Here is a 13,208-nt window from a genome sequence, read left to right as displayed (position 1 = left end):
ACATGAGTGACCGGTGTTCCACACCTGAAGTCAACTCCTCATTGGTCCAATCCGACCATAAGCTAATCACCCTTGATATCCACATCCTGCCCCCACCCCCCATTAAGGAAACCACAGTAAAAAATTTCTCCAAAGCCAACTTCATGCTTCTTAAGACAGAAGTTGTGAACTTCATGACACCTATGCAGATGGACAATACAGTTACAACTGCTGAATCCTACACAAATGCACTCTATAAGCACTTACACGAGTGCATGGATTGTGCTATCCCAAACAGAACCAAGATGTATCCTCCAAAAAAAGGAAGCCAATCTGGTGGTCCCCTGCCATAAACAAACTGTACAACAGAAGGAAGAAACTGTTGCAAAAGAGAGTAAAATCCCATGAGTGGAGGAGCTCCCTGGTCAGCCTCAGTAAGAAGCTGAGATCCCTTATAAGCTCCTCCAAAGCTAGCTACGAAAACAAAATCACCACTAATTCTAAGGACAACCACAAAGCATTCTATAGCTATGTCAAGAATCTCAATGGCAACACCCAAATGTGCCCTGAGTTACAGCACAACGGCACAAAAATTACAGAACCAACTGATATTGCCAACATCCTGGCAGATAGGTTCAGTGCTAACTTTACCCCACCCTCACCCCCTAAAGGGCCCATATCTATACAGGAAGAATGCAGAGTCCATGTAATCACAAATATGCAGGTAAAAGCTGCACTCTCTAAAGCCAAAAACACAGCATCCATAAAACTGGACAACATCCCAGGCTGCGTTTTAAGAACGAACTGGCTCCCTACTTAAGCACCATGTTCAATAATAGCCTTGCATCAGGCTTTGTGCCCACTGAATGGCGCACAGCAACAGTTATCCCACTCCACAAAGGGGGAGCCACCACTGATCCTGGTAACTATCGACCTATTAGCCTGTCGAGCCTTGTCCGCAAGGCCATGGAACGTATCATCATGGAACTCATAAACAAAGACATTGGTAACCTCCACACTCTGGATCCCACCCACTTCGGGTTTGTGAAAGACAAATCATGCCTCCTGAACCTGATCAACTTATTTGAGGGAGTCACCAAAGGCATAGATGAGGGCAAGGTGGTTCACACAGCCTATCTTGACCTCGCCAAAGCTTTCAACACCATCCCCCATTCTGGAATTATAGCTAAACTCACTAAACTAGGTATAAATACCTATGTCATAAGATGGGTTGTCAACTGGCTCACTAACAGAGCCCACACTGTAAAAGTTGCAGACTCCAAATCTGACCTCAAAGCAGTGACAAGTGGAGTACCACAGGGTTCCATCCTGGGACCTCTCCTGTTTGGTATCTACTTCTCTGAAGTACAGGCTAAAACAGAAGGCCTCTGGCTAATGAAGTTCTCAGATGACTGCAAACTAGGAGCCATAGTCAAGTTCCCAAATGATGTGGACATCCTACATAAGGGCCTTGCTGAGACAGATGCCTGGATTCAGAGCCATGGCTTCAAGCTCAGTGCCAAAAAGTGTAGTGTCATGCCTTTTGGTAAAAACTCTGTACCCATGAACTACCACATAGGCAGCAATCTACTTAACACCGAATGTGTGATAAAAGACCTTGGGACCCAGGTGGATAGTAGTCTCTCCTTTCATAGTCACATCGCCACAGTAGTCAGGAAGTCCTTATATGTGGCAAACCTCATCATAAAAGGGTTCTCATCCAGGAAAAAAGAAGTCATTGTTCCCCTCTACTCGACACTCATTAGACCCATTATAGAGTACAACACCCCTTTTGGAATGTACCTCACAAGACATCTGCAGCATCTGGAAAGGCCACAGAAGTACCTCACAAAGAGGATTACTGGCCTCAAACAAATGCCCTACACTGACCGCCTCAAAAAACTCCAGCTTTACTCCATAGCATATCACCTACTTCAAGGTGATCTCTGCCTAACATATAAAGCTATGTCAAACCCAGAGCTGTTGGACATGCTACACCTAAAGAAATCCCAATTCCTCTGAGCTACACGCTCTAGGGACCTAAACCTTGTCACCACAATAAACAGGACATGCTGGAGGGATAGATTCCTGTCCCAGAGACTTCCCATACTCTGGAACAGGCTACCCATTTATGTCAAGCAAAGTTCTTCATTAGCACTCTTCAAGAAAAATCTTGATGACTGGATGGGAAATAGGAAATACACCCCGGGGATCACATCTTTGTCTCTGCTCGACAGTGGCACAGGAAAATAACTTTCTTGGGTGGCGTAAGCCAGGGAACCTTGTTGGCTAGGCTTATGTAGGCCCTTGGGCTGATAGCCTAGTACCTACCTATGAACCTATGAACCAACATGATTGCTATGGATGGAACTGCAGTGTTTATGGGCCAAGGATCTCAAACAACAATTGATCAGAGGGGTGCCTCATCAATCTACATTCCCTCCACTGGTTACAAGAGTGCACGTGTTACCTGTATTTTTGCAATTCGTCTAGATGGAAAGAAACCTCACCTCTAATCATTAGTAAAGGCAAGAAAAATAAGATTGCACATGTTTCAGGCATTTACATTCTTGAAATCGAAAAAGCCTGGTGCACACAAACAGTTATAAGGAATTGGGTCAATGTAATGCTGCTACTTGTTTTGCGAGGTGGTGAAAGAGGTCTGCTAGTCTGGGATTCAGCCAGCACTCACTGCGCTAAAGACATGAAGAAATTCCTTGCACGGAGAAGAATAGAACAAATAATGATTCCTGCAGGAATGACTGCCTATCTCCAGACTCTTGATATTGCAATAAACAAGCCATTCAAGGACCATTTGCGCATGGAACTCAATGACTAACTTGAAAATAGAATGGATAGAAATCAGCATGGAAACTTAGTGAAGCCTAGCCTGCAAGAGGTCGTGACTTGGGTGAAAAATTCATGGGATAAAATCACTGACAGCTGTGTTGCCAATGCACTAAGAGCAGGCTACTTGGACAAGCAGTGCTCATTTAAGGAGAGCTCTGTTGCTAAGCATGACAGATTGGGGCCAATTGTTTTACAGGAAATGGAGTTGTAAGAAATTCAGGCCGGAATTCAGGGGTTGGAGACTTATGACAATGTTCCAAAAGAAGATGATATGACTGTATTTGAATAACTTTTCCATTATCGGGGCAACAGAATGGATTGCTTATGCTTTCAGTTTTATTCCCCTCCTCAAATACACATGTATTGAGATTTTTCTGCACTTTCTGTTAAGCATGAAATATTGCACTGTGAAAGCCAAGGTGTAGATATTCTGAAGTTGAAATGTTTATTGCACTGTTTATGTAGAATTCTCACACATCTGTTAACGCGTTACTTAGAACTGTTGTCCAATAACAAAAAAGTACCAAATAAATGTCAATTTGTGCACATGAATAAATCTCAATTTTTGTTCATGAAAAAATGTCGATTTTTGTACATGAATAAATGTAGATTGTTGTACAGGTGGGGTAAATAAGGCATCCCCTGATAGTAAGCCTTAATTGCGTATTTCGGCGGGGGAAAGAGTATAAGACCTGGTCTTATTTTTGAGGAAATATGGTATATATGTATATATATATATATATATATATATATATATATATATATATATATATATATATATATATATATATATATTTATATTTATTTATTTATTTATTTATTTATTTTTTTTAACTCTTAACAAGAGGCATATAGGTACACTGCCTACACCCATGAAAGGCCATAACTGGGGACTAGAATTAGGTAGTGGGGGAACTGGAAGGTTGGGTCAGTAGGATACAATCTGAATTTGAATTTAAGGTAAGTAAACCTGAATTAGTTGGCAATGATTTTGGCAGTGGCCTTAGGACTGGAATAAGTGCAGCCACTGCATATTACAGAACTGAGTGTTACTTCTTAAATGCCTGGTACAGGTGAGGAAAGCTTTGCTGATATTCTTGGTGGAAGTGGTAATTTTTAATTCATAGGCAACCTGACATTTCACAGCAGCTGAGATTCTTGCCAGCTCATTTTAAATCCCTTTTACAGCGAGTGGAAGATCACATGTTATATAAGGCCAGAAGTTGTCTTCCTTTGTTGTACAGCTTATGTGGTAATAACACCATAAGGGCTTAGTCCTGAATTTTCAATGTTACAATGCTATAGAATGGGTCAGGACATCATGAGAGGTCATAGATAAGCCAGCCTTACTCCTGCAGTGCATGGCAACAGATGTCTCAATACAGATATTTAGATGGCAGCAGAATTTAGAGGTGAATACATCAGCTTAGGTAAAAAGTTTGTAAGGAGTGTTGCACTCTGAAATGTATTTAAGTTATCCAAGAACTGTTGGAAGTTGGCTTTGGACAGTCCTTATATGTAGTTGAGTTCATGAGAAGATAGTTCTGGTTCTAAGGGAGAAGATAAAAATCTGCTGGTTGGATCTAACCAGACAGGGTATTATACATGTTGGATTGGAGGCATGGACACTTTTGGTAAGAACCAGGTAAAAAAGGTTTACACTCCTAGTGGGAAGATGAAGGATCTGGTCTAGAGAGTTGGCATTTAGAAAATCTAAGAACCACTGTGCATATGTACTACTGGTTCCATTAGGTGCCCTATTTGGTGACACGGTAGCTACAATTACCTAAAAGGAGCTTTTGAGTTTAATATATATATTTTTTCCAGGTAATTCAAGTATAAATCATGACTGGCAGCCAACACTGAAGGGACCTATAATTCCAGAGGATATGGTAATGGTCTTATTAAGAGTTAGCATAACCAAAAGAAACATTATGTTTGTGTTATATGGAATTTGGCCTGGGCTGTGAGTGTCATGGATAAATTTGGTGAAGCCCCCAACAATTCTCACTGAGTCTAAATGAATAATAAGTACAGAACCCAGGTAGAGAGGTAGCATTATCAGTACATTGGAACCAGATTTCAGTAAAAATACTAATATGAATGTGCCTGATGATCAGGAATGCCACAAATTCAGAAAATTGTCTTATTTAAATTCATAATATTAAGTACTACCATCTTGATATAAGCCTAAATGAATTTGCTAGGTTGGTATCTCCAGGAGTGAGTACCTTTGCCTAAAAAGCATTATGTGAGCTACAAAAAATTAGGCAATATATAGAAATAATGGAGGGAAGTCCATCCCTAATAAAGTAGGTTGACTTGTCAGCCATCTCCTCCCATGCTGACACATTTGGGATTACCCTAGAATGACATCAGTTACATAGCTAATCTTTAAAGTCAATTATTTTAAACCCAGTTATGTTATCTTTGTTTCATGTCATCATTCTTTGTGCTAGCAGAATAAAGAGAAGAGTTTTTAATGCATCAGGCAAATGCATAGATAGGGAGATCTATCATGTTTGTTTGTATGTCTCCAAGGAAGAACACTTAAGATTATTCAACCCTCACATGGACAACCACAAGGTCATATCTGTAGTTACACTTAATGTCACTAAAATCAGACCGTATAAGGAACCATTGGTCTGACAGCACAAGGTAAAAGTGAATAAAATCAAAGAGCTGTCTGCTCACCATTTGTCGACCAGGTTGGTCTAACTAGGCCTATGGCCTATTTTCAGGGAAAGCCAAAGCAGGATGTATATACACTGGGGAAATTTGACTAGGACATTAAAGAACTTCTCTTAATCTTTTTGAAGACTGTCATGGGAGCTTTATAATTTACCATTACTACCACTACCTCAGGCAGATGGGTCCTCAGTTTATTGCTATATTTGAATGGCAGGACTTCAAGAATACAGCATATTCCTTATGCTGCACTAGAGCATTAGTAAGAGAACAGAAGTTTAATCACCTGATGTGGCAATGGAAATCATACCTCTCAACTGCACAGATTTTTGCAGAATGTCCAGATTTTTGCCTCATATTTTTGGTCCATTTTTCATAAAATTGTGGTTTTCTGGCAAACTAGTGGCAAATCATTTAAGATTGAAGTTAGAAAATAATGACAGACATTAGAGTTTATGCTAATGCAAAAGCTGTTATTCTAGCAACTTTCTAAGTCTGTAGGAGCAATCTTTAAAAATGTTCCCTATTTTTGGGCCTTTGTCCCACTTTTATTTATGGTTTTGTTCAGATTTCTTGCATTAAGAGGTTGAGAGGTATGATGGAAATCACAGTCTACTGGTCTTCTAGTGTCCATCCTGGGACCTCGTTGTAATTCTGAGACTTGTATGTTTGAGCTCAAAGTTACAAAAATGCTATGAAAATATAGAACAGTGACTGTCGAACATCGCTGATATGCTTTAAATTTTTTTTTTTTTTGTGGGGTGTCAAGTCTTCCCGTACTTCTAATGCTTGGGCAAGCCAGCCACACAACCTGAAGTATATCAACTCCTGAAATTTGCATACCTCACAGAAAAAGAAATACTCTGGGAAACAGCAATCTCAGACGTGGTATATGCAAGTCTGCATTTTCATTCATTCTTGCTACTCTTGTGACTCGCTCTAATGAGTCTCAGAGTATCAAACAGCTACCATCTAAAACCTACTGAGCCACTAAAAATAATATTCTTTAACTTCATAAGTGTGTCGCAAACAAGGGCATAATATAGTGCAGAAGGGGCCTGGAGTTTGACAAAACTGCTGAGAACTAAAAGAATTACAGATGTATTTTAACATGTTATATCAAATTTGCTGGGCAGATACGTTAATATACTGACCATTGTCATGCTGTTCTTCTCAATTGTATGGGAACAGTGATCAATGGCAAGCGCTCAGTTTTGTTTTTGTTTGGCCCATCTATTTTAGTATATGCAGTCATCTTCACTTACTTGTCTGCTGTCACGATCTACTTATTTGCATTCTTAAACTTTTTAAAATCTAAAACAGATGTGGACTGTGGGAGACCAGAAGTAAGCAAACTGTCCAAGAATATAATAATGAAGCATCTGTAAATTAAATATGTCTGGCTTTATACCATGGCATCTTGCTAGCTGGCAGACCCTGTCATCAAAATTCTCTAATTCCTATCTCAAAATGTAATTGTGTCTGTATCTGTCTGATGTAAGTGAGAATATTTCTGCCTGCTGTCTCTAGGGACTGTCATAAGAATAAAATGATGCATCCCATGAGATCATTCACACATTAGAATAAAAGAAGAGAAATGACAGGAAAGCAAAGATTCAAAGTGCATAAAAGAGAGATGGAAACAGGAAATTTTGGAAAATATATTTAACCGGGGAGCCGGAATCCAGTTTTACATGTATGTTAAAAATGTCATGTCCACACACAGTTGTACTTGGCTATGCATCAAAAATAAAGATCTGTGCAAATGCAAATGTAAAGCAAAGTAAAGTAGTTAGATGAATGTTGTCTGTTTAGACTGCATTATTGCAATATTCCTGTAGCCATCTTAAATTATAAATCAAGATTTCACTCCTTATCTAAACTCTCTTCCAGTTAAGATGAACTAGATTTGGTATAACAAAGTAAAGAGATGGCAGTATTCAATGGTGCTTAATGAAAGAAATGAGAGTAAATCATATACTGAAAACCTGGGTTTGATTCTTCAAGCTTCTATGTATTATATGAAGTCCTTTAGAATTCTGGATAGTACAGCATCAGTTCTAGAGACAGGACTTTCAGTATTTCCTTTGAAAATCTGTTGAGTTAAAAAAGTATTCAGAAAATTAGGTTCAATTTAAAGTAGTAGAAGTGAATAACTTGAGTGAATTAGTTTGTATGCAGCTCTAAAAATGCATAAACAGACTCTTCTGTAAACCCTCTTGCAATTAGATGTTGAAAGCTTGAACTTAACTGTATATTCCCCCAAAAAGGAAAAGTAAATTACTCCTTGGCATTTCTTGAGACTTCTGTATGGGGCACAGAACATTTACACCATAAATCATCAGTAGGAACACTCAAGTCAGTTTAATTCTTTACTGCTTTGTTTCCTCTCTACAGCTTAATTGGCACTCATTTCTGGCCGCAGAACATTGTATTCTCTTTCTGACAGCATAAACAAGGTGCTAAAATAATTTAAATCCGTTTCAGCATCAACCAAACTGCAGTTACAATTACCTTACAGGGCAACTCCTTGCAGAAATTGAAAATGTGAAGTCTTGACAAGAATCGTAATCATGTTTGTAATGTTAATATCCCTGCATCACTGTAAGGAGATAGTAGTGTTTTGTGATCCGCTATACCCCAGAATGGCCTCATATGGGATGCCATACTGGTTTGATTTTATTTTACAATTAAAGCACCTTCTTTTCGTAATGCAATCAGTATCTCTATTATATGACAAGACAGGGTTGCTGTGTTCTCGCCATTGGCGTACAACTGCAGTGCTTTACAGTTATGCTTAGATTGCCTGAGCAAAGAGTTTCACAACATCTTTTCCCATGGCTTCCTCTGAATATAACTAATGTCAAGATACCCATTTTACTGCAGTTTTTAATATTCTTCTGGAAAAAGTTGCTAAATGATTTATTTTTGTTGATGACTTTCTCCAGCTGAAGTGCAAACTGACCTACATCTCAGCTCTTTCATGAATTATCACTAAGGGACAACGCCTCTGGAAGTGCTTAGCATTAGTTCTACTTATTCTTTATCTAGCTTGAGGATCCGTAATGCACCATATTGATTCTATTTGTATTTGAAATCAATGACCTAATTGTTTTTTAAATTGATGAATGTCTTGTCATAGCTTTCAGTTTCCTCCTTAGACTGACCATTAGAGATAATATGTATTATATACTATGTTATAGCAGATACTATGATAAATACCAACAAGAAATAACATGAAAATTCATAGATACACAAAACAGAGACTGGACAATCAGGTACAGGAAAGAAGCAAAAGAAAAGGCATTACATTTACATTTTTTATTACACAAGACATTCTTGATATTTGACTGAAAGGAATTAGAAGCATAAAAGATGAGGAAAAAATGGCATTTATTTATTTATTTATGTTACATTTATTGACCAGGTAGTCCATCTAGGTGTGAGCCCATTTTCAGCGGAGGCCCGGGGAGAAAAGCTCCAATAAAACAAGAACAACATTGACAGGTACAACATCGGTTTTACATAGAATTTAACAGAAATGTCTAGAGACAATAAAGAAAGTACAATATACAATAGGCACTTTAGTGAAAAGGAGAAAGTTATTACAATATAGTAAAGTCATATATATATATATATATATATATATATATATATATATATGGTTCCACTTCATATCATCGAATTATCATTTCATTGAATTGCAAACCATCGAGACCAAATGAAACATTTCATCGAAAACTCATTTCATGAATCTCAAATCATTGAAAACTATGAAGCAACTACAAATAACATTCCACAGTGTTTTTACTATGTTTATGCAGGGGCAAGCCCTGCACCCTCGTAATTAAATATACCAACTCCAGGTGCACTACAGTGGGGTTAGGAAATTACCTTTTCCCCACTGTAGTGCAACCTGGAGTTGGTATATTTAATTACAGGGGTGTGGTGGAGCCCCACATGGGGGTGCAGGGGGGCTTGCCCCCCTGCATACACATAGTACAAAGTGTCTGGGATGTTAGTTGTAGTTGCTTCATAGTTTTCAATGATTTGAGATTCGATGAAATGAGTTTTCATGAAATGGGTTTTCATTTATTTGGTCTTGATGGTTTGCAATTCAATGAAATGATAATTGATGATATGAAGTGGAACTATATATATATATATATATATATATATATATATATATATATATATATATATATATATATATATATAGATATAGATATATACATATATATATCTATATATATATATATATATATATATATATATATATATATAGATATATATATATATATATATATATATATATTTTTTTTTTTTTTTTTTTCCGAGGGCAGGGGTCCATCTTTAGTTGATCATTTGAGTATACTTTAATACATGTACATATGTATACCCTTACAAAAGAAAATAAATTATCAAATTATACTCTTATTGTAGGTAGCTGATAGGTGGTGTTAACAAGTGGGAGTGGGGTACACATGGAGACTATAAACTTTAGGGGATGAAATTTGATGTGGGCTTATGTAGTATTAGCCTGGCTTGGTGCAGGAGCAGAGCCAGTTGTTAAGCAGAGTTTTGAATTGGTGTAGGTTGGTAGCACTTAGGATGTGTTGAGGGATTGAGTTCCAAAGTTTAGAAATGTGGTGGGAGTAGAGGGTGTCCCCGGATTTGTTGTTGCTTTTGGATACTTGGAGGAGTTTTTTGTGTGAGGATCAGAGTTGCCAAGTGTTGGCATAGGGTTGGAGTAATTGTTGTAGGGCTGGGGTCTGTTTGGCTGGTATATTAGTTGGTGAGTAAAGACAAGTTGTGTATAGGTTAGTTGTGGGAATTCTAACCAATTTATTTGTTGTAGGGCAGAGCAGTGGTGCGACCTATATTGGGAGCTAGTGGTGAACTTAGCTATTTTATTGTTGGCTGATTCAAGTTTGGTAAGGTCAGTTTTGTTAAGGTTTATAAAGATGGGAGAAGCATAGAGGACAGTAGATAAGAGATTAGTCCTGGCAATGCTTAGTATAGAATGGCTAGTTAGGAAAGGATTAATTTGGTAAAGAGAGCCTAGTTTGATGTGTGTTTTTTAATGGTTTGAGAGAGGTATAGGTTGAATTTTAATTTACTATCAATTGTGACACCTAGTAATTTGGTATGTGAGCTCGTGTTTATGATTGTATTGTTGGAGGAATGGATTTGAAAAATGGATGAGGGAATGGGTGTTTTGGTGGGGAGAAAGAGTATGAGTTTGCTCTTGTGTGGGTTCAGTATGAGGTTAGTGTTAGTTAGCCAGGATTCTACTTTTAGGAAGGATTGTTGAGTTATAGCCTGCAGTTGTGTTAGAGAGGGGGTGGAGCATATCAGTCTAGAGACATCTGCATATTGGATGACAGAGGCGAGAGATGAGGATTTATGGAGTTGATTTTTGAAGATGGTAAAAGGTAGGGGGTCTAATATGAAGCCTTATGGAACTTCTGTGTTAACTGGGAGCAAAGATGATAGCTCCTGTTGCCACTAATAGCCTGCTGGCATTTGGTTAGATAGCTGTGGAACCAAGCTAGGGAAGAATGACTGAGATGTAATGTGGCCAGTTCTGACAGCAGTTTTTGGTATGAAGCTGTGTTGAATGCCTTTGAGAGATCTAGAAAGATGGATGAGACATTTATTCTGATTTCTGTGTTCATTTATTGTGTTAGTAAAGCTGAGGAGGGCAGTTGTGGTGCTCTGGTGGGGGCAAAAACCATGTTGTGTGTTTGATAGGAGGTTATTGGAGAGAAGGTAGTTTAGAATCTGGGAGTGAATACATTTTTCTAGTATTCTGGAGAGGGTGAAAGAATGGCAATGGGCCTGTAATTAGTAAGCTCAGTAGAGTTGCCACCTTTATGCAGTGGGGTGATATAGAAGACTTTCCAGATTAGTGGGACATTATTCTCAGAGATAGAGCGGTTGATGAGGATAGAAATGGGGTAGGCTACGACTTCGGAGGCAGCTTTGAGTTCTGATGGGAGGTTGTCAGCAGCTAGGCTGGTGGGCTTTAACTTACTGAGTAGTTTTTTTTATGGTATGGGTTGGGACGGGGTTAAAGGAGAAGGAGTTTACACCCTCATTGCTGGCTACTGCGATTGTAGTAGTGATGTTTTGGTCATAGTCAGTAAGTGAGTGAATTGTGTTTATGAAAAAGGAATTGAATTGTGTTGCGATATTATCATTTGATGGGGGTGTGGTAGGATATGGGGTGGACATACTACCAGGTTGCAGGAGTTTGTTTATAGTGGCCCAGAATTTTTTGGGGTTGTTTTTGTTTCTTTGCTGTGCAGTGATGTAGTAGGCTTTTTGTCAGCTTTTATCTGGGATTTGGCTTTATTCCTAAGTTGTTTGAAAAGTAGTAGCGCTTTTGTTAGTTAGCCAGCGTTCCCATGCCTTGTCCCTTTCTTTTAGTAGGTCTTTGGTGTTGTTTCTAAGCCAGGGTGTGTGGTGATGTTTTATTCTAGCTATTCTGAAGGGGGCCAGGCTGTTTAGGATGTTGAGAAAGGTGGTGTTAAAGTCATCTAGTGGCAGTGTTTTGAGATGGGACCAGTTAATTTGTTGGAAGAGGGAGTTGAAAATGTGGGTATTACATTTTTTCTTGTTGCGGATTAGCCTATAGATTACTTGTCTAGGTGGACTAAGATTGTTTCTGATTAGGTTATGTGGTAGGTTGTCACTTATGGTACCGGGGAGGCATCCTGCTAGAAGGGGTGTGTTATTTTTATTTGTGAGTGTCCAATCCAGGTTGGATTGTCTTTTGGAGGTTTTGTCTATTCTTGTGGGGTTTTGTATGAGCTGGGAGAAACCATATAGGTTTATGAAACTGGCTGGATTATTGGAATTATAGGTGGACCAGTCAGTGTTGAGGCCACCCATAATTATGGTTTCTTGGTGGAAGGCTGTGGATAGCCAGTGAAGATGTCTTCAACTGTGGTAGTGTTATCTCCTGGAGGGATATAGATAGCCACTATGATTAGTGTTTTGTTCTTGTTTATATTCAGTTTGGTGATGAGTAATTCTGCATTGTTAGATGTAGGAAATATGATGTTGATAACTTCTAGGGCTAGATTTTGTTTAAAAATTATTGCTACACCTCCTCCAGATTTATTTTGCCGATCTATAGTCTATATATGTTGAACCCTGTGGGAAGTATTTCATAGTTTTATTACATGTGGCTTAAGCCAAGTTTCAGTCAAAATGGTTATGTCAGGGGAATGTAAGTCAATAAGTGCATGGGGATCATGGATTTTGTTTAGTATACTTCTTACACTTCTATTAAGGAACAGCAGGGAGTGTTTTTTGGGGTGAAGGGGTATGGTGGAGTTGATTGAGGTGTAAGTGGTAGTTAGTTTATTGGTAGTCTTGGGGCCAAGGTTGGAGTGGATGTCACCACTGAGTTTTAGTTTTGATAATATATGAAATAAAGTTATTATAAGTTTGCTTAGTTGTTTGTGGTTTCTAAATAGTGGTTCATTTTTGCATGATGTGGCCCTCTAATAAAGTTCAGTTAATACAACAGAAGCTGAATCGGTTATTATGCTAAACTCAGCCAAATTCCAGACATTGACTGTATCATAATGCTGGTCTATCTTACTATATCTGGGGTCACACCAGAGCAGGGCAAAGCAGCTGAAGATTACTATCAATGACTTTCAACTTGTAATGAGTTG

This window comes from Protopterus annectens, chromosome 2.part0 (genome assembly GCF_019279795.1).
Source record: "Protopterus annectens isolate FY-2018-M chromosome 2.part0, PAN1.0, whole genome shotgun sequence".
In the NCBI taxonomy this organism is placed as follows: domain Eukaryota; kingdom Metazoa; phylum Chordata; order Ceratodontiformes; family Protopteridae; genus Protopterus; species Protopterus annectens.
Note: the sequence above shows the minus strand (reverse complement) of the source record.